At 39.2% G+C, this 21548-nt stretch overlaps 1 protein-coding gene and 1 long non-coding RNA gene across 7 annotated transcripts in view; one reads left to right on the top strand and one right to left on the bottom strand.

Annotated features, from left to right (window-relative positions):
- Positions 1 to 21548, bottom strand: part of SLC9A9 (solute carrier family 9 member A9) — a 608568-nt gene that overhangs the window by 76112 nt on the left and 510908 nt on the right. The gene's annotated exons all lie outside the window — the stretch shown is intronic.
- On the top strand, positions 6897 to 11780 carry LOC129491191 (uncharacterized). Its single transcript, XR_008660476.2, has 4 exons — positions 6897 to 6935; positions 7991 to 8256; positions 9106 to 9232; positions 11632 to 11780. It is a non-coding gene; the product is annotated as an uncharacterized lncRNA (long non-coding RNA).

Genomic DNA, 21548 nt, shown 5'->3' with positions numbered 1-21548 from the left:
TATTTATACAGCCCAAAATGATGTATAGATTCAATAACATTCTGGTCAAAATCCCAATGGCATTTTTTACAGAAATAGAAAAAGATTCTAAAATTCATGTGTATCTCAAGGAATCCTGAATAGTCAAAACATTCTTGAAAAAGAAGAACAAAGCTAAAGATTTCATAATTCTTGATTTCAAAACATATTACAAGGCTATAGTATCCAAAACTGTGTGGTACTGGCATTAAAAACAGACATTTAGACCAATGAAACAAAATAGAGCACCTAGAAATAAGCTCTTGTATGAGCAAATGATCTTCGATGAGTTAGGATCACACAATGGGGAAACGATAGTCTCTTCAGCAAATGGTGTTGGGAAACTGAATATCCATATGCAAAAGAACTAATTTGGACCTTTATCTTATGCCATATAGAAAAATCAACTCAAAATGGATCAAGGACCTAAGTATAAGATCTAAAACTATAAAGCTTTTGGAAGAAAACATAGAGGAAAGCCTTTATGATATTGGACTCAAATGATTTCTCGGATATAGCACCAAAAGCACAGACAATAAATGCAAAAATAGACAAATGGTACTACATCTTCTACATAAATTTAAAAACTTCTGCACATCAAACGAAACAGACAACAAAAGAGGCAACCAATGGAATGGAAGGAAATATTTGCAAACCACTGATAATGGAGTAATATTCAGACTATGTTAAAACTTCTACAATTCAACAATAACAAAATAACCTTATTGAAAAATGGGCAAAGGGCTTGAATAGACATTTCTTCAAAGAAGATATGCAAGTTAACAAGCATATGAAAAGATGCTCAATATCTCTAATCATTAGGAGACTACTTAATGGGATCTCACCTATAAGAACAGAAAATAACTGTTGATGAGGACATGGAGAAATTGGAATCTTCGTGCACTGTTGGTGAGAATGTAAAATGGTGCAGCTGCTATGGAAAACAGTACGTATGTTCCTCAAAAAATTAAAAATAGAACTACCATATGATTTAGCAATCCCACTTCTGGGTATATATCCAAAAGAATTGAAAGCAGGAGCTCCAAGAGATATTTGCACACCGGTGTTCATTGCAGCATTATTCACAATAGCCAAGAGGTGGAAGCAGCCCATATGCTCATCAGTGAGTAAATGGATAAAGAAAATGTGATATGTCTAATACATACAATAGGATATTATTCAGCTTTAAAAAGGACAGAAATTCTGTCACATGCTACAACATAGATGAAGCTTAAGGACATTATGCTAAATGAAATCAGCCAGTCTCAAAAAGACAAATACTGCATAATAACCACTTATATGAGCTATTTAAAGTAGTCGAATTAACTGAAACAGAAAGTAGGATGGTGGTTGCCAGGGGCTAGGGTAGGGGGAAATGGGGAATCGTTCAATGGGTATAGAGTTTCAGTTTTGCAAGATAAAAAAAGTTCTAGAGATCGGTTGTACAACAATGTGAATATAGTTGACACTATTGAACTGTATACTTAAAAATGAGAAGGTGGTAATTTTTATGTGCTTTTTACTACATTAATATTTAAAAAAAATTTTTTTAAATATAGAAAATCTTAAAGTATTAGCTTCAGTTATCTGGAAAATTGACACAAGGAGCGCATTGTTATGGCAATAACATGGTTTGCTACACAGTTCCTTTCATTTGTAAAACTCCAAATTATTCCAAATTGGATGACTAAACTATAGCTAACCTATATATTTTAAAGGAAACTATTTATGGATAGTATGGGAGAGAATATTATAATTTTATTAATAAATACTTGAGTCCCTACCATGAGCAAAGAGCTTTTAAATTGCTTGCTCAATACCAAGGATATAACTGGCTTTTCTCTCCCTTGAATTGAATTTTCAGCCTCAGAGAGATCAGAAGCTTCCCTCCTTCCACCCCCCCCACCCTCATTCAGAACTGGCCACTGTGGATTTTCCGAGGCATTTATAGCCTTCTCTAAACTGTATTTTGTCATGTGTACTCTACCTGTATGTCACCTGATAGGAAACATCGGCCGAAATCAGTGATGAAACTGCCTACTTCCAAAGAGTTAAGGGTAACTCGTTCACTCCTCTTGCTTGTTCCTTGACTGGATCTGATCATTCACACGCCCCCTGATGCAGTCAGGCTCTACTTGAGTCTGGCAGAGCAGCTCCTTCACAGGACTGTGGACTTTCCCAGAGCTTTCCTGATGACCTGCTGTAGCAGAATCCCCTGGGACGCTGGAGAAACATACAGCTCCCTTGGCCCTAACCCCAGGCTGCCGGATTCCCAATCTTTAGTGCCAATGAAGTGAACGCTAAACAAGTGCCCCAGGGGATTCTGAACTGCTTCCGCCCTTGGAAACCTCCACTTTAGAAGCAGCTTGGCAAACCTTGATGAAGGTTCTTGGGGGGACTAAAGACAGGGAAGGGGAATCTGTAGCCTACGGTGACTTTGGCCTTGTGCCCAGATCCCTTTCTTCCTAGACTTGTGTCCTTTGTTGGTGGAGGAGCATCTGCCTGGGTTCTTCTTGTCAGAGCTGGAGTGGCACCAGTCATGGTCCCACGATGGAGAGGAACATGCTTTTAGCTATTCTGTCCTTGAGGAAGAAAGGTAAAAGAAGAAAGGAGGGATCCCTGAATGCTAATTAAGTGACTTTTGTGTATAAGAGATGAACATGCATGTCTCTTTAAATTAAAAGCCCTATTAAAACATATACTCACATATCTTTGGAGAGATACAGAATGTGTACTTCTTGTACCAGGCTGAAAAACTGGCTCTGTTATCATAGTGGTCTCAGGGAGCTTCAAGAAACAAAAGAGGTCTCATTGTGATTGCAATGTCAAAGTGTTATGGCCATCAACCCAGTTGTGCCTAAATACATTTTAAGAGGATTCATTATAAGCAAAAATAAATTGTGTTTTCTGCAATATTTCAGCTTGCACAAGGAATGTGACAAAGAGAAGGACATTGTAAATATTTTTGGCCTTATTTGGTCTTGGTATTTCTCTATGTCAGACTGAAAATCCTGACAAGCAGACAGAGCAGTCTTACGTTTAACAGACACCTTCGTGAAACCCATGGAGAGAAAGAGGGAGGGAGAAAAGCAGTAAGTGGGAGAGCTAGATAGCTCGGTTTAATCATTTGTTTCTGATTAAATCATTCCCAACCAAAATCATATGTACAGATCTTGGGACATAAATACATATACTTAAAAGGCATTCTTTAAAAATAATGCTACACCTGACTGCACCCCAATGGCCTTACAGGTGCTTGTTTTCACTCACAGCAACCACTGGGTACAGGAAAAGAATCAGACTGGTCCAGGGCAAATCAATCATCTTTATGTTAAAAACAACTTAAAGCAGCCTGGGGATTACATATCCAGGCTTCAAAAGTATTACCAGAGTTACGAATGTGAGAATGGTGCCTGACACTTTCTCCCATTTTAAATATTAGAGGACAGAGATATGAAAAAGTGACTTGCCCAAGTCACTCAGTTTTTAAGTGAAAGAGCTGGGGGTTTGAACCCATGTGTTTTGAATCCATGTGCCTCAGCATCACACCACCTTTAACTTATTACATAAAAGAATGTTATGTGAACCGAAAAATTCTTCACTTCTGTTCTCTGATAAGCATTCCTGGCTTATTTATTAGTAAATTACGCAAAGGAGTGGTTGAGAAAGCTGGGACCCTTCAGATGCCATAATTTAAATCTTATTGCTGTCTGCTACACAAGGCACTGTGTCAGCTGACAGCTTGAGGGATGGAATTTTGGTTTCTCTGTGCCACCACCTGCCACCAGTGGTGGCAATCAACATCAATAATTATTTGTGAGTCTCCTGGAATTCTGCTTTGCTCTATCTCACAATATTCTCATTAGAGCTCCCCCCTGGTGTGGAGGTTCATCGCGTGGCCCCTTGGACAGGGCCCCTGAGCCTCCCTCCCTGCTAGTATGTATTGTCTGTCATCTTTTTCTTTCATAATTAATTGCAATTTGCACAGCTGCATATGAGGTGAGTGGCTGGAGGGAAGAAATGCAGCTCCCGACTCTCTTGCTTACCTACCCAGTTCAAGCCCTGGTTGAGGATTTTCTCTGCTTGAATCCCAGGCTGCTCATTTCTCACGCAGTAGATAGCATTCCTTTTCCCTGCTATCTTCTTTATGTTACATTCGCCCCTTCTACACTGGCATACTATGTTGTTCCTTCACATAAATAAATTACTATTCAGATTCTTTTCCCTGATATTCTTAAGGCTTCCCATCACATTGTATTGCCACATCATTTACAAATATCGCAGTAGCCGGTGAACAATAGTTAACGACTAAAAGAGCAGACTGTTGAGAGCTATACTCTGGAATACTCAATAATCACGTCTACTCTGATAGTTTCTTTTCCTGTTCCAAAGCTGAGCTCGGTTGTATTCAGTTCTGATCATCAGGTTCATGTTAACAACTGTTGCTCAATTCACTGTTTTTCAAAATAATTATTAATACAACTCTGGGAGTGACAACTGCTTCTGTAAAAGGATGCTGCTGCCTGAATGATGGGGTGTGCTACGTACAATTATGGCTTCGAAAAGGTATTAACTGACATAAAAAAAAAAAACAACCAAGTCAAAGACTAATGCATAGGAGAAATCTCAAAAGCACTAAGAGCACAACATGAGAACTTTTTGCATTGTGACATTGTAAACACAATAATAAGTGACTTGGAATCACGGTTGATTAAACTGACGTTAGAAGCTCTCAGTACTATTATACCATGCTTCAGCTCCTGAGCACCCTGTGCTTTGTTGTCAGCCAACAAACTATAATTTCATGCCTGACTGGCCCAGTACAGTCTTAGGTTCCAGATTCTGTGCACAACCTCACCAGACCACAGAAGTTAAAGGAAAAGCAAATAAATAAATAAAACAGTAGGTAGAGGTCAAAAGACAGTGCTCAGCACCCACCTGAAATAAAGCGAGTCTTTCACGGGAATACATTCAGGATTTTACTATCATTTAACTGAAGGACTATTTTGATTACCTGCTGATTCAACATTAACTAGACATTTATTAGAGCACCTGCTTTGCGCCAGGCACAGTGGTAGGCCCGGAGGCTATAGTGGGAAAAATAAAAGAGGTACTAATGAGTAGCTGGAATTTCTTAATGGAAAACAAGATGATTCTCCATTGCAACCACTCTATAGCTAGTGGAGGCTTTGAGGAGACCCTTAGAGAGGTTTGAGTTCAGATCTTTCCTGGGGCTCACTTTTGTACCGTCTTCAAGATTTCTCTTGGAAAGGGGCATTAACTCCTAATCCTGTCTTAGATGCAATCGTATTGAGTTTTTGCCCTTACCATATTCATCAGTTGACATTTCTGAATATACTCATAAAAGGTCTCCTGGTCAGGTCTTATCTCCACTCAGTAAAGATCGTCTTAACATCCAGAAATCTATCTCCAGACACCCTTTTATGTGCTCTTTCTAGAATGACAATATAAATGAGTTGGTACAAGAAATGTGAAAAAGAGAGATTGGAAATTTATTGAAATTTGCTAGTCATTAGTGCAAAAGGCTTTATTCACTTCCACATATTTTCTGCAGTTAGGATCACCTGAACTTTATCACTTTTGCTGGTAGCAGAATAATTAAGCTGAATAGGACACTTAATTCTAAGAAAGTTCTAAAGAAATCCTTAAAATTTTTAAGACTATCCCTCTCACTATCCTTTAGGCTGAAAGTCTGTCCAAATGTCTTTTGGCACTTATATGGAATATAATAAATTCCTTTCTCTGGATGTATCTCAGGATAGCATTAATTTGGTGTGATCGGGAGGTGAATTTCTTTAGGATCTTTTTCACTGTTCATGTGCTTCTTTTGCAGTTCCTTTGGAGTAGTGGGGGCTTAAGGGGACTTAGCTTTCATAAACTTTTGGTCTTGAGAATATATACCCGAGATGGGGTCAGTTTGGGAGCCTCCAATGCCTGTCGATTTGGGAACTCCAGAGTAGGATTTTATAAAAATAATCATCCATTCATAAACTGTATTGAGTTACAAGGGAGGGCAGGAGAGTCATCCCAGGTCACAGTTGCACAATGTAAATTTAGACCAAGGGATGAAATGTGTTGGAGAACACCCTGCAATAATCATTATTTGGTATCTGTGAATTTAACACACTTTTCAGAAGGGGACAAGTTGCTTGCCATGGTAGGAAAAGCTGTGCCAAATATTTGAGGAGAAATGTGGAGAGGAATAACATCAGCTTCAGATACCAAATTGCGAATTAAACTTCCTGAGGATTTCCTGAACCCTGTTCAAATAAATTAAAATTTTGTTTACCAAAATGACTCCAATATGCAAACACAGAACACAGTGTTATATAGGTGCTAGGGATTGAAATTTTTTACAATCATATAATTTATTGTAATACTTAATATTATGACAAGACCATTAATTTATCATATTTTCCCTGTAGTGTTTACTCACATGGACAGGGATAGATCCAGATTTCATGAAGTCTGAAGGTCACCTAATTTAGGAGGCTATTCTTAATAAAAAGAATGCACACTTTTGAATATCAACACTGGTCCCTGACAAAGGACCCATGCAGATGAAGAGCCCTGAAAGCTGAGTTTCATTGATTCCGGGTGAAACTACCTCTGGATGTGGAGCTGTGTTACGGGAAAACCGCATCACAGGCAGGACCCAGCTCTGCTGCCACCTCAGTAGGAGGCAAAGGCGGAAACGTGGAAACTATGGTTGTAAGGTTCCTACTTTACTGACCATCATAGAAGCTGCTCGTTGGTTCCCTTAGGAAGGGATCTCTCAATGAAACAAACAGTAGAGCTTCTTATTTTTTTTTTGAGACAGTGTCTCACTCTGTCACCTAGGCTGGAGTGCAGTGGCACCATCTTGGCTCACTACAACCTGTACTTCCTGGATTCAAGTGATTCTCCTACCTCAGCCTCCTGAGTAGCTAGGATTACAGGCATGTGCTACCACACCCAGCTAATTTTTGTATTTTTAGTAGAGATGGGGTTTTGCCATATTGGCCAGGCTGGTCTTGAACTGCTGACCTCAAGTGATCCACCCTTATGACCAGCAGACCCTGATCTAAGAAGCTAGATGATTCCTCATGAGGTCACTTATAAACTTTATTGCTGATGTATTTCAGTTTATTATTGGACTATCTTAGATTTTAAACACCCCACCCAATGCCACCATCTATGTAGCAACTAGAGCAGCACTCATAAATAAAATAACCTTCAAGGCCAAACAGCTGCCAATAGCCAGATTTGTCAAGATTAACCTAAGGGGTTTTAAAATCAGGCAATGCTTATAGACACAAACCCCTGTGGGCACCATACAATATCATCTTATTTCAAAAGACTGAGAAAACTGAAAATGACCTGCAAAATTCCTATTGAGTGATCTGTTTAATTACTCAGGTGGGGTATGGTGTATCTGGTGCATGTTCAACCTCAGGTGCGTGTGCATGCAGATATACACATGCCACGCTTTTAAACATGTATCTCTCTTTGAAAAGATCATTCCTTCTTTCTTATCTGTATGTGAACAAATTGTCAAAACAACCTCAAATGCTAGATGATATAATCCTCAAATGCTAGTAATATAAAAGTGACTGTAATAATACAAGTGATATCATTGCTATCCATAGCACCACACTTTTACTGTTTCTCAAATCTGCAACTATCCTGTTTTCTAGTGTTTATTCCTTTATTCACTGAAATGACTGATATGGGCAGTTTAGACACCCAGAGGAGGAGATAATGGTTTTGATTGTACTAGATGGTTGGACTCTGCAGAGTGTATCCTATAGACTTAATACCAATAGAGGTCGTGGATATTTTTTCCCCACTTCTTTTCCTCTTTATTGTTAAGGAGACTAATTGTGTGTGAGTGTATGACAGGAAATGTTTTGATTTTTTTGTAGTGGCAAGAACAGGAGGGCATTCTTTTAAAAATCTTTTCTTTTTCTAGGCAAAGTGTGGGAATGGAGGATGAGAGATAGTCAATTTTCAGAATAAGATGTTCTACCAAGATATAAAGAGGGGAAAAAAAGTAATTTTCAACAGCTAGGCAATAACTGCCACAAGCAGTAGTCGAAAAAAATCAATGGCATGGTTTCATAATGTAGTCTTGGATTCAGCAAGAAAACACTACAGAGAGAAAACTGCAGGAGTCCCTATTTTGTCCCCTCAAAATGAATTAAATGGTCTGGTGGAAGCTGAAGGACTCTGAAGGTGGTGAGTCTACCACTGATTCTTCAGATGGTGTCAAAGGTGATTCCTGGTTAGGTATAAAAAGCAGCACTTTTGTCTGCTATTCATACATTAAAAATGACAGAGAATATACACCTAGAATATTTACCTAGTACTGCTGGCTTGGAAACATGGTTCTAGGTCTCATGAGTTTCCCAACAAGGAGTCTTTGTGCTCTTGAGACCTCAACAATGTACTGAGCTGACTACCTCAGCAATATTCTATCTAAACTAACACCCAGGTATAGTGATCAATGGTTTAACCAGCTTGCAAGTTATGGCTGAAATAGTGGTTTACCTATCAAATCCATGTAACTCCAGAATAATTATGATTCTATCTTTTGGGCTGGCAATTATTAAATAAAAGATTATTTACAAAGGAAACAGCAGGGAGAAGAATCATGTAAATTAGATTCATTAAGTGGACAGATTCACTTACAGTTCATTTTGGAATAATTTATGCCAATTTTCTCTGATGTCATCTGTTGTTCAGGTTAACAATTAGCTCATTATTAACTGACAAAGGTTACTTTGTATATTGGCAGAGGAAGGCATATTATTTGGGAAAGCTTCTACGACTACTGAGCTTTCATATGGGTGCAAGAGTTTATTTGCAAAAATCCAGCTCTTATTTTCTCAAACAATTCAGTATCCTGATGCATTTATCTCTGTATTCTCAGGAGGCTTTGCAGAGGAATATATTTCTCTTTGCTAGTGTATAAGCAGTCAAGACTAAAAGAGAATAGGGCAAAATATTCATTCCAACTCTGTATTACTCTCTGCTTTGAACTAAAGATAATATTTTCTAATATATTAAGAGACACCTCTTTTACAGGCCAAGTTACAGATCTCTTAAAAATCCAATATGATGATGCCAATTTACAACATTTTATGATGAGAAAATTAACTTTAAAACTCTTTTACAACTCTATCAAATGTAAGAAATATATGTCCCTAAGAAGGTAAGGCATTAGTCCATTTAGATCTTTTGAAATTCTTGCTGATGCTTGCAGTCTTTTATCTGTCTCAGCTCTGTGTAGTTTAGTGACTCTGACCTTGAGGAGGTAACAGAAATGGTGCCTACTATTAATGTGGTTTTTCTTTTAAAAAACAAAACGTTTCCTGGCATGTAATTGTTTTTTTCAAAAAAGACTTGACCCTGTGCAGCATTTTACACTTACATCATTTCCCCATTTATAATTCTTTCTTGTTTTAGTGTGTTGGAGGGAAAAAAAAGTGTTATGTAGTTCTTTAAAAACATTCAACAAAATAATAATAAACAATTGTAACATTCTGAAGTATTTATCATGAATGTAAACTCTGAGAGCAGTAAAACTGGTAAAAGATGATTTCCATAATAACTGGTTGAGGGAGGACCCGGGAAAAATCTTGAGATTTTTGCTTGCATAATAGAATGAAGGAAATGCTGAACATGGCTTAGGTTTGGAAGAGAATTCATGAGTTTGGTTTTGGATATAATGACTGTGTCTTTGAGTCATACAAGAGGAAACATCAAATAAATTCCATCTATATGACTGAAGTATAAATTTGAGTATAAATTCATTTTTATTTCCATGTTATTATAATCCAAGTATATAGATGGAATCACCTAGCAATAGAAGACAGAGAAAAGAAGGGGGCCTTGGATAGAACCTTTATTAGTTCCAGCATTTAATGGAAAAGAAAGGTGAACCTGAAAATGGCCAGAAAAGTAGGGGGACATTCAGAGTATTGAGTTAGGGGAGATAAGGGGAAGAGTATTACAAGGAGGAAGCAATCAACAGTATCATATATGTTGCTAAAAAGACACATCAGAGGAGAACTGAAAAATATCCATCTGGTTTGGCAATGTGGTGATCATTGCTGACCTAACAAGCTGCTTCAGTACAGTTGTTGAGATGGAAACCAGACAAGTGGGTTGAGGAATGAGTAGAAGGAGAGGAGATGGGCTGGGCGCAGTTGAGGATAAAAATGATGAGAAAGGTAAAGCAGGATAGTTGGGTAGTATGGGTCTATTTGAAGTTGTTGATCAATAATAAATAAGGGAACCAGTCTCTGCAGGTGTGTAAATCTCTCCAACAGGGCTCATCTATGCAGATATAGTGTCCCCAAAAGCAACATGTTGGCTTCATCTCTGTTTAGGGTTTTTCCAGATGGGTATAACAAAAAGATAATGGAATCCAGACTGTTTGCAAGGGTGATATGGAAATAATGGAGAATGGATTCCAATCTGAATAAGTAGGGAGGTGGAGAAAGGACAGACATTAGTGAACTGGAGTCCCTATCAGGTCAAAGAAGGATCTCATTTATTCATATGCCACCCTAATACAGCTTGTCTATAGAAGGAGGAAAATAAATGTCCTCTTTAAAGCTACTGAATACCAAGATTTTTTTTTAAATTAAGCTAAAGGGAAAAGAGACCTAGGTCCAGTTTTAACAATTCCCTCTTTCCTAGACTTTGTGGGAGGGCCCAAGCACAGACAAACCCAGCCTTATATATATATTCTTACCTGAATATAGATTTCTCCCAATATGCCAGTTGAAACTCTCTCAGCATAAAACTTATGGAAAAAATACTTTTGCCTTTTCACTTGGCTAAAAGAAGATTATTCTATAAAAAGAACTGTAGTCCAGATGATTAAAAAATGGAGGGAGAGGATGAAAACCAAAACTTTACTCAAATGGAAACCTCCTTAAATTTTCCCATTATTCTTAATGAAATAAAGGCTGAGCTAACTGCTAGAGAAAACTGATTCTTGATGTTGCAGAAAATAAACTTAAAAATAATCATTCTAAAGTCTTCTTTTTCTATGGTATGTGTATTTTCTGTTCTATTTTAATATTAATTATCTTATTTTTATAAAACCTTTGGTTAGGCCGGATGCAGTGGCTCATGCCTGTAATCCCAGCACTTTGGGAGGCTGAGGCGGGGGGATCACTTGAGGTCAGGAGTTCGAGACCAGCTTAGCCAATATGGTGAAACCCCGTCTCTACTCAAAATACAAAAAATTAGCTAGCTGGGCGTGGTGGTGGGCACCTGTAATCCCAGCTACTCGGGAGGGTGAGGCATAAGAATCATTTGAACCTGGGAGGCGGGGGTTGCAGTGAGCCGAGATAGCGCCATTGCACTCCAGCCTGGGCAACAAGACTGAAACTCTGTCTCAAAAAAACAAAACCCAAAAATTTGGTTAAAATGAAAAGGGAAAGAAAGAAAATACTAACTATATAGAAAATAAGAGAAGAAATAGCGAGGAAGAACTTTATATTCAAACTACAAAATTTTTCAGATGACTCTTGTCAATTTTCTTTATCAAATAATAAATATGCTCAAGAACAAGTCTAACTTTTCTCTATTTTTCAGACAGAAAAAGAGAAGCAGATGAAAGGAAATAGAATTTTCTATTTTCTCCTCATCATCTAAGCCTCAAATAAAAAGCATCTAACAATTCAACGATCTTAACTTGGACCTGGTAGGAGACATACACTGAAGCAGTGGCTAGAACTCCAAAATATACCAATCTGTGAGGCTATGAGATGACAGGTCAAATTTTTCTCAGAAGACACATCCTAGCTATATTTCATCATTGAATGTGACCGTGTATTGGCCCAGTAATCTTCACAAGCATCACAACCAATTACTTAGGGCTTTAATAAAGAAGGGACCTTATGTAGAGTTTAATCAGATGGCAGTTGTGGGAAAGAAGCAGAAATAGTTTTGTTTGTTTGCATTAACAAATGGATGGTGAGGAAGATAAAAGGGGAAATCAAGAAGACAACCCAAAGGAAACAGATAAACGGAGGAATAAAAATGAAATTCAATCCTCCCCCAAACAGAATCTGGCATAAGAAAATGCAGGCGTTTTTGGCTCAACCAGAAATTAGATGGGAACTACATCTGTTTAAGGTCCAGAGTTATAAAGCACAGGGTAAGGAAAGGGCACCCAGACAGGGGAATCCTATGCCCTGGGTTTTAGTCCTAGCTTTGCTGAGCCTCAGTTTCCTTACCTGAAAGGAGAGAGAAATGCTTCTTGCTCTTTGCTATAACAAAAAGACCACCAATGTTGTCCCCTGCCCACACTCATTCACAGTTGTTCTGATAGACTTGCGACAGCTATCTTTTCAACCCTCTCTTCCAAATACTTGAGATGTATTTTATAGATCTGTGAGTGAGCAGCTATTTCTAATTCTGTTTTGAAAGGATTATTCCAAAACCAAGATGATGAAGGGGATGCCATTAGAAAAATATTTGTAAGGTGACAATCAATTTAAATTATCTCATAAAAAGATGAGTTCATGGCATATCATAAGTGAGGTAAGATTGCTTCCTTGTTTCTATCAGAAATAGGGTAAAACCAGCTCAGTCGAAAGCTGGATGAGAAGTTAAGCAGCTATTTTTTTTTTTTTTTTTTTTTTTTTTTTTTTTTTTTTTTTAGAAGGAATCTCACTCTGTCGCCAGGCTGGAGTGTAGTGGTACGATCTCCGCTCACTTCAACCTCCACCTCCCAGGTTCAAGCGATTCTCCTGTTTCAGCCTCCAGAGTAGCTGGGACTACAGGCCCAGCTAATTTTTGTATTTTTAGTAGAGACAGGGTTTCACCATGTTGGCCAGGATGGTCTCTATCTCGACCTCGTGATCCCCCGCCTCGGCCTCCCAAAGTGCTGGGATTACAGGCGTGAGCCACTGCATCCGGCCCGAAGTTAAGCAGCTATTGATGGCAGTCTGTTGGACTTTATTCCATTTCTTTCTTTCATTTTCATGTGAGCTTTCTGTGACTGAATCACAGGAAGATAATATGCCAATTATTTACTTCCTGGAAGTCTAAGAAAGCACCTTTATTTACTATACGCCATCAAACAGAGCTATTACATTTTGTTGAATTTGTAAGGATAAAAACCATGACAGGTTCACCATATTTCTAGAAAATAGATTCCAAGTGTATAACAGAGGGCTAGACATCTCTTTTTTTCATATAAAACCATGAGTGAATATATACTCCTTTTTTATAAAACTGTCTTTTGTTTGGCCAATAAAAAGCCAAATTCTTACAGAATACTTTGTTATAAGCACTTTCATTGTGCAATATAGTTTTGGTTGGAAAGGCTAAAAAATGAACTCTACTTCCCAAGCCTATTAGAAAACATGGAGAATGCCATATGAGAATCACGGGTTGTCAAGGTCTTAGGAGTTCATGAAACTGTGTCTAGAACGCTTCGGGTACGGGGGAGTTGCTGTTGTGGTTAAAAACGAGGAGGGGCATTTCTTTTACTTTACAAATGAAACTGGAGCTTAGAGAGATTGGTTCAAGCTCATGCGGCCTGCAAAGCCTGGGCTCAAAATCAGAACTTCTGACTCCTAATCTCGCTGCTTTGTGACCGCTGGGGTTCTACTGCATGTTGAGATTCCCAAGAATCCCCTGATCTTGGGGCAGGAGGAAGCCAGCTGCCCCCGGAGGAGGAAGCCAGCTGCCCCCGGAGGAGGAAGCCAGCTGCCCCCGGTATCTGCTGACTACAGCCACAGGGACCTATTCTCTCCTCAGTCTCCAACTCTCTGCCCCCAGCTACTGGCAGACGGGAGTAACACGAATGTAGCAGTCCCATCTTTGCCTGTTTATTCTTTGTGAGGGACACTTAGCATTTTCAGACCATCACTGAGCTGGAACAAAGTAATTTTGCCTGAAGAGCCTGTAGCTGGGCTTAAAGGTGCTTACCTGAAAGGAGAGGGGTGGTGATAATCTTTTTTGCTCCTAAAGAGGTGGGTCCTGACAGGTCAGCCCTGGAAGCTCTTTTCTTTGGACAGAACCAGGACAAGCCTCATCCCACAGAACTAGGGAAAAGCTTCGGCGTGTGGTTGTGAAGGAGGGTGGGGCCCATCAACTCATGTCCTTTAATAATAATGACAAGAGCAGCCCTTTATCAAGGACCTAATTTTTCTAGGCCCTATGCTATGTACGTTAAGTGTAATAGTGTGACTCTCACAAACATCCTGCAAGATAGGTATTATTATCATTGTCATTGTCGCCATTTTACAGATTATGACATCAAGGTTCAGAGAGTTCAAGTAATTTTCCCAGTGTCACACAGCTAGTAGGTGACAAAGATCTGAACCTAGCTATTTGACTCATGCTCTGTGCCGTTCCAGGCGATTGAGTCTGAACTTGATTGGTAGGATGTGGTATATCAATGTTGTATTCATGACATAAGTTAACCTGGGGGTTAACTTAAGTGAAGTCTACAGATAGAAGACAAGTTGATGAGACTGAATTAGCACAAAATACTAAAATAAGTATTCTGCCTATTTTTGAGTAGGATATTAATTGTAGAGCATCCCCCTATGAGATAGCCACTCAGAGAAAAACAAGTTCACTCAGAGGTTTAGAGAACTCCATCTGTGAGGCAAGGCTGGGCAAGTGGCTTGTTTATCTCAAAGAACTGGCTCAGTAGGTAAATGGAGCAGGTTCATATAAATAGGATTCTACCTGGAGACAGGGAACCAACCACACACATTGTCTCCCCACAAGAGTAGTCTTTCTGCCTTCCTTGTTTCTTTGACTGGCATAAGCAGACTTACAGTCATGAGGGCCGGAACCCCACAGTCACCTGCAGCTACTTCCTCACAACTGCCACCTGCCTGGCCCTTTCTCTCTGCAGTCCTGGTACCCCCAATAATGCAGCATCAGATTCTATGGATTTGAGGCCCGAATTTTCTGGCATCTATACTTTTCCTTTCTATTCCCATTGCAACTACCATAATTGAGGTCCCCGTGACTTCTTCCTAATCACTGCTGTTAGATCAATCTTTCTAAAACAAGACTATGTCACTCTTATATCTACAAATCATCCGATTCCTCATTATTTACTAAGTCAAATCTAGACACCTTCACCTGATACTCAAAATCTTTTCAGATTTCCCTGAACACATCTTGTTAGTCTTTCCTCCCTGGCCAATCTTACATGTGCCGAGCTGCAATCCTTACTTAACCCCAACCACACACAATAGTTTTTCACATTTGCACCTTTACTTGTGACCTTTGCTTTGTCTAGAAAAAGAAAACACGTATGTTGTGTTTGTTTGGTACTTTCTAGTGTCCGAAGTGGTTTCATTCACCTTTTTCCATTTGAAATTTACAGTTACTCTGTGGGGCAGATATGATTATATTCATCTTACAGATTAGAAAATAGTGGCTCAGGGCAGGCCTGGAACCTAGAGTTCCATAGCTGAGGGGCTGAGGGATGACTAGCAGCCAGATCTTCAAACTCATTGCTCTGTCCACAGCTCCATGTTGCTTCTCTCTCCCCCCTAATCTGGCCTGTACTCCAGCTCCCTCCAGTTGCTATTAGTCAAACTCCATCTTTTTCTCAAAGTCCAGCTCGAATCTACCAACAACTGTTAACTTTTCGAAAATAAACCCAGAATTGAGGGCTCTCTCTCCTTTGTGTTCTCACAGCTCCTCGCTCAACTTGCTGGGCACTTAAAGCAATTAGGGGAAAGGCCTGAGAGTTCCTACACAAGAATTTTATACCAGCAATGATGAAGGTTTTAAAACTTTTTGATTATGACCCCATTAAGGCATACATGTTATATCACAACCCAGTGTACATGCACACACCCCTGAAACAAGTTTTATGAAATAAAATTTACTTCTAATTCCTCAATGCACTGTGACATTTTCTCTAGTCTACTATTTATTAAGAAGTGCTGGTTAGGAACCCACTAAATTGCTTGTGAGAACCACTAACGAGTTATGATCAGCAGTTTGAAAAGCCCTGATTTAAATATTATTATGTCTCTTCTAAATGGCCTAGACAACATTTTCAAAGGTTTGCAAAAGACTGAGCTCGCAAGAAAGATAGGTACGTTCATCAGGGATTTAATCTGTAGTTCCCAACAGGAACACAAACAGTTTTTACAAAGGCTAGGCCGGGAAGGAAGGGCCTCAGCTGGAGAACATCAGCTTCTGTTTGTTGGAAGGTCAAGGAGAGGGATTCTTGGTGAATAGTTGATGGTGGAGGGGAGTACCCATTCCACAGTGGGATATCTTCCAAAAAGTGGGATTTGTAGAAGCCAAAGATTGAGGGGAGGAGGATTTCTCAATAAGGCATATCTGTGGACTGAGAAGAGACTTATGGGCTCATGATAACCTTGAATATAGCAGGAAATCAGCTAGAATTTAAAAATAATAAAAATGTAATAAAATTCTTTGTTTATATCTGCAAAATGAGTCTGAAGGCCTTCAGGCCTATAAACCTGTCACTGAATTTAGTATCATTTTAACTTTACGAAGCACTTGATGTTTGCAAAGTGCTTGTACAATTACCAATTACCATAATGTTCATCTTCTGAATATTTCAGGTCAGAGAAGGCCTGAGGACTTTAGACTAAGAAAATGGGGAAAAAGGGGAAAAAAGTTGGCCAATCCAGTTAAATACCAGGCTTCTGAGCTTGTACTGCTAGAGTTGTTTACCATGTGGGGCACCTGCCTAGGGGTACTCTGGGGACTTCTCTTCCTTCAGCACCCGGAGCCTGCAGTGCACACAGCCAGCCTTGGTCAGCCACCCCTCATGACTGACACCCACTCGCTGCTCTTGGGCATTCCAGGCATAATTGTGTCTACATGAACCAGTGGAAGGAACGGCAAAGGGCTTGGCACCTGTAACCCAAGGGCTAGTCCATAGCGAGGGATGTGGGAAGAGGTGTTTGCAGTTACTGGGAAGGGGCAGTGAGGAAATAAAGCTGCTACAGTCTTTCCTGTTTGAGGTATTAAACACATGTTAAAGGATTAAGGAAAGATTTGCTTAGCAGCCTGCATGAGCTAGAAATCAGTTGTGGCCATGTTTATAGGCGACAGGTCAGTGAAACCTAATACGCCGGTAGATTTCAAGGAATTCCAAGGAGATGGCTTCAAGGGATGTCAAAGGCAATGGTTTCAGGATGTGTCTGTTTCCTTTGGAAAAAGGTTAGCTCTCTGATGCTTCTTCCCCTACATTTAAAAGCCCACAGTGCCAGTCACTACTGGCAAGAGGTTGCTCCAGGAAGCTGAGCGTGGCTCGGGGGCTGGTGGCATTCTAGTTTATCGGTTTAAGAACAAAAACAACTTTTTATTTGAAAATGAATTGCAATTCAGATATTTTTGTCGGATTAGTTAAAACCTTTTGTTAGATTAATTGAAATTCTCCAGTTTCTGACTATGGACAGGAAACTGAAATACTAGAAGACAAGCTTAGAGACTGATCTGGCTTTTTAGCTAAAAAACATTCTAGTAGACTCTGGCCCTAACAATTACACCACTGGATAATTTTCAGTAGTGGAAATTTAATAATCAATATCTTAACGAAGTGATACTTTTATATATCAACTCATTTTTATTGGGAACACACGTTGAATGCTCTAAAATAGTTTTCAAAGTAGAATGAAACATTTTGTCTACATTTTTATCCACACAGAAAACTGGTGGGTTATTTGCAGGGCAACTGTCCTGGATCATGGATTATTTTCAGTTTATTCATCTCCCTGTCAGATCAGCTTCCATACAGCCACCAGTTCTCTGCATTATAACAAACAGGACTCTGTGACTGTGCTTAAAGTGCTGCATTGGTTTCCTGCTGTCAATAAATAAAATCCGTTTTCTTAACGGGGACACATGCGGTCCTACACAATCTGTGCACGTGATAATTCCCTGGTTTCACTTCCCACTAGTTGCCCTGAACTTTCCACCATTTTCTGAACACCCTGCACCCTGTTCAGGCTTTTGCCTGAGCTGTTACCTTGCCACAAAGTCCTTCATACTCTCAGCCCTGCTCCTTACAGATTCCTACTCTTTTATCACCCACTTCCAAAGTCGCTTCAGTGTGGCTTCCTGGCTTCTCCAAAGCTGTTTAGTTGGCTACACCCCCTGTGGCTTCCATAGCACTTGCTGTGGTCTGAATGTTTGTGTCCCCCCAAATTCACACGTTGAAGCCTGACTCCCAAGGTGATCACATTAAGAGGTGGAGCCTTTGGGAGGTGATTAGGTAATGAGAGTTCTGCCCTCATAAATGGGATTAGTGCCCTTATCAAAGAAGCCTAAGAGAGCTTGTTTACTTTCTTCCACCACATGAGGATAGAGCAAGAAAGTGAATTCTGTGATCAGGAAACGGGTCCTCACCAGACATGGACATTGCTGGGACCTTCATCTTGGACTTCCCAGCTTACAGAACTGTGAGAAATGAAATTCTATTGTTTATAAGCTACCAGTCTAATGCATTTTGTTATAGCAGCCTGAATAAACTAATAAAAACACTTTTTTTGCTCAGAACTTTGTGATAGCTCTTAGCATTGGTGGCTGCTGCCACCAATCTACCTCATTAGGATGCTGGCATCTTAAGGGCAATCACCATTTCTTTCTTTATCTCTGTGGCTTAGGAGGAGGCAGAAGACTATTTTCCCCCTAGGGAAGAAGTATTAAAATTCAATTTAGTTAAAATAATTGGATAAAATATAATAGAATAATTATTTTTCTGGGGGAAGAAATATGAAAACCAAACCCAAGCCTCACAGCAATAAGATCTGTGACAGACAGGAAACTTTAAAGGATACTTTAGCCTGTACCAGATCACTCTACCTTTAGCCATCTGAGTAACCAAAAAAGCATAAAATATTAACAAGAGAGAATTCTGATTACACTAGGCATTGGGAATAAGGGTTTCACGCTTGACTTCAAAGGCTTATTCATTGTTCCTCGAGACCACCTCTTTTCTCTCTCCTGTAATTCTGTACTTTTCAGGTGGGTTATTCAGGCTGTCTCGCCATCCTATTCATGCCACACTCATCACAGGACCTTCCCCATGTTACTCCCTATTCTTGGAAAGCTCTTCCTCCCTTCTCATTATTTAATTTCATGTTAGGAAATCCCCATTCCTCCATGGGCCCTTTCTCACATGACTGGAAGAATAGCATTTATTTCTTCAACAAGCTTTTCCTCTATTAACCATCAGCATAATAATCTCTTTGCCTGCTCTTTCTCATGAGTTGGTTTGACATACATTGAGAGTCATCACCATCTACCTTGTGAAGTGAACCTTAATTAGGGAAGAGACATGTCTGCCCAACACTCTGTGTGATGTCTATCATAGCTTCACATGCAGACAAATGCTGGATAACTGCAGTCTGCGAGCTAGACCCAGGACTGTGTCTCACTGGCAGGTGGTAATATGTGAAGCTGGCAGCTACGGCCCATGCTGATAATGTGTCTCTGGTAGCTCATGAGCTTGTTGGCAGCCTGCAGATATCTTGGCTCCTGCAGTTGAAAAGGAGTGACCAAGTAACAATTAAAGAACATTTAAACATTATACTCTTTTTTCATGGGAAAGAAATATTAAAACTAAATTCAATACTGGCAGCATTAAGGTAATTCATATGTTTTTGTAAGTCCTATCATCTTTCCTTTCTCTTTTTTTCCTAATAAAATGATTCAGTACTGACCTAGCAATCTTCAGTATAACATCACACTGCTAATAACAAAGCACCATGGCTTCACCTGAAAGGTGCAATTGAAAGATTTCCTTTATCGCAGTAAGGTACAAGAGGAATAATTATCATCAAAGGCTTGTATTGCTTTCACTGTGGAAGAGAAAAATTGCTGCACTTCTCTATCAAGTCAAAATTGCTATCTGTAGTATAATTTCCAGAAAAATAACTGAGATGATGGACTGTAAGTTAGAAAAGTCATAAATGAAACAACTGCATGTGAAGAACAGAGGACAGAAAAGAACAGCTTAACACCAAGCTCCGTCCATTTACTCAAAATCAAAGAAGAAGAATTATGTCTGATTTATAGCCCAAGTGAAACCTTTCCTTTATGGAAACTAAAGACTTTGAAATGGTAGTAAAATACGGCTGTTGCAACTAAAAATTATGACAAGTATATAAAATACTGGAAATTTTAGTCACTCAGATAATAAATAACAATATTATACACATCACATGATGCCTGTCTTTAAGACACGTGGCTATCAGTCGGTAGAAATAATAATAATAATACATGTAATGAGCACTGTTCTAAGTGTTTTGTGTTAATTCATTTAATTATCAAAACAAAGCTATGAGGCAGGGACTTCCGTTATCCCCATTTTTCAGATGAGCGAGGGAGACAAAGAATGGTTAAATAACTTTCCTAAAATTACATAACTAGTAAGTAGATAGGCTATATTAGCAAATCAATAACTTCTGGCCACAGACCAAGACTTTCTTCCATTTGATAAAAACCGATAGTGGAATGTCTATGTGTTTCTTTATACCATAGATGTATTCCTGAAAAGATCTCCATAAATCAGACATTTAAAAACAGAACCATATTGGAATGATAGCTCTGTGGGAATTTCTTTACAGGTGCATGGCGAATGCCCAGGATGGTGCCTGGCATGTGGTAGACTTGATAAACATGAAAAGCGAGTGAATAAATCAATGAGGAAAGTCTAATATGGTGCTTTGCACTGAGAAAATCGTAAATGTATTGAATTTGATTTAAAGGAATTTATTTTATCCATTCTACGAGGGGAGGAGTGACCTTCTGATTTCTTATTTGTGTAAATCTAGATCTTCATATGATTTGTTTAAAGTGAAGTTGAAATATGAAAGCATTTTCATTTAATAGAAATATTATTAAAACTTTTCCAGGGAAAAAAGCAAAACAAAGCAGAGATGCCAAAGCTTACGTAGAATCCCAGGATCATTGTACAAAAATCAGTTACCATCTTGGGATCCACAATATTTTATAATCACAGTGGGGAATCCATTGTGTTTAGGTAACAATTCATAATGTCATACGTGTAGTCACTTGTCAGGTCTCCAGAAGAGTTTTATACCAACTACAGAATATTGCAATGTATTTAGGCCACAGGGTCTTGAGAAAACTGCACTATTTAACTGTTTTAAATGTGTTGGTTCTGAGAGGCCAGTGAATCAGTTGCCATCAGTAGGAAGCTGTTTTAATAACTAGCCGACTTTACTGATGGATTCAGCCAAAACAGAGGATAGTATGTATCATTCCTATTACGAGGAAGAAGAAATTATGGAAGATCCAAGTTGTTACCTGAACAAAAGACTGCACATGTTTCCAGATGCTGTTAAAATTCCCCTGTGTTGATTCCTACCCAAAAGTCATAAGAACACGGGAGTCCGAGAAGAAGCTGATGTTTTCTCCCAGGATTTTTTAAGAGACAGGATCTCACTTTGTTGCCCAAGCTGGAGGGCAGTGGCAAAATCATAGCTCATTGCAGCCTTGAACTCCTGGGCTCAAGTGAT

Source organism: Symphalangus syndactylus, chromosome 10, assembly GCF_028878055.3.
Source record: "Symphalangus syndactylus isolate Jambi chromosome 10, NHGRI_mSymSyn1-v2.1_pri, whole genome shotgun sequence".
Lineage (NCBI taxonomy): Eukaryota > Metazoa > Chordata > Mammalia > Primates > Hylobatidae > Symphalangus > Symphalangus syndactylus.
This window is presented reverse-complemented; position numbering and strand designations above follow the sequence as displayed.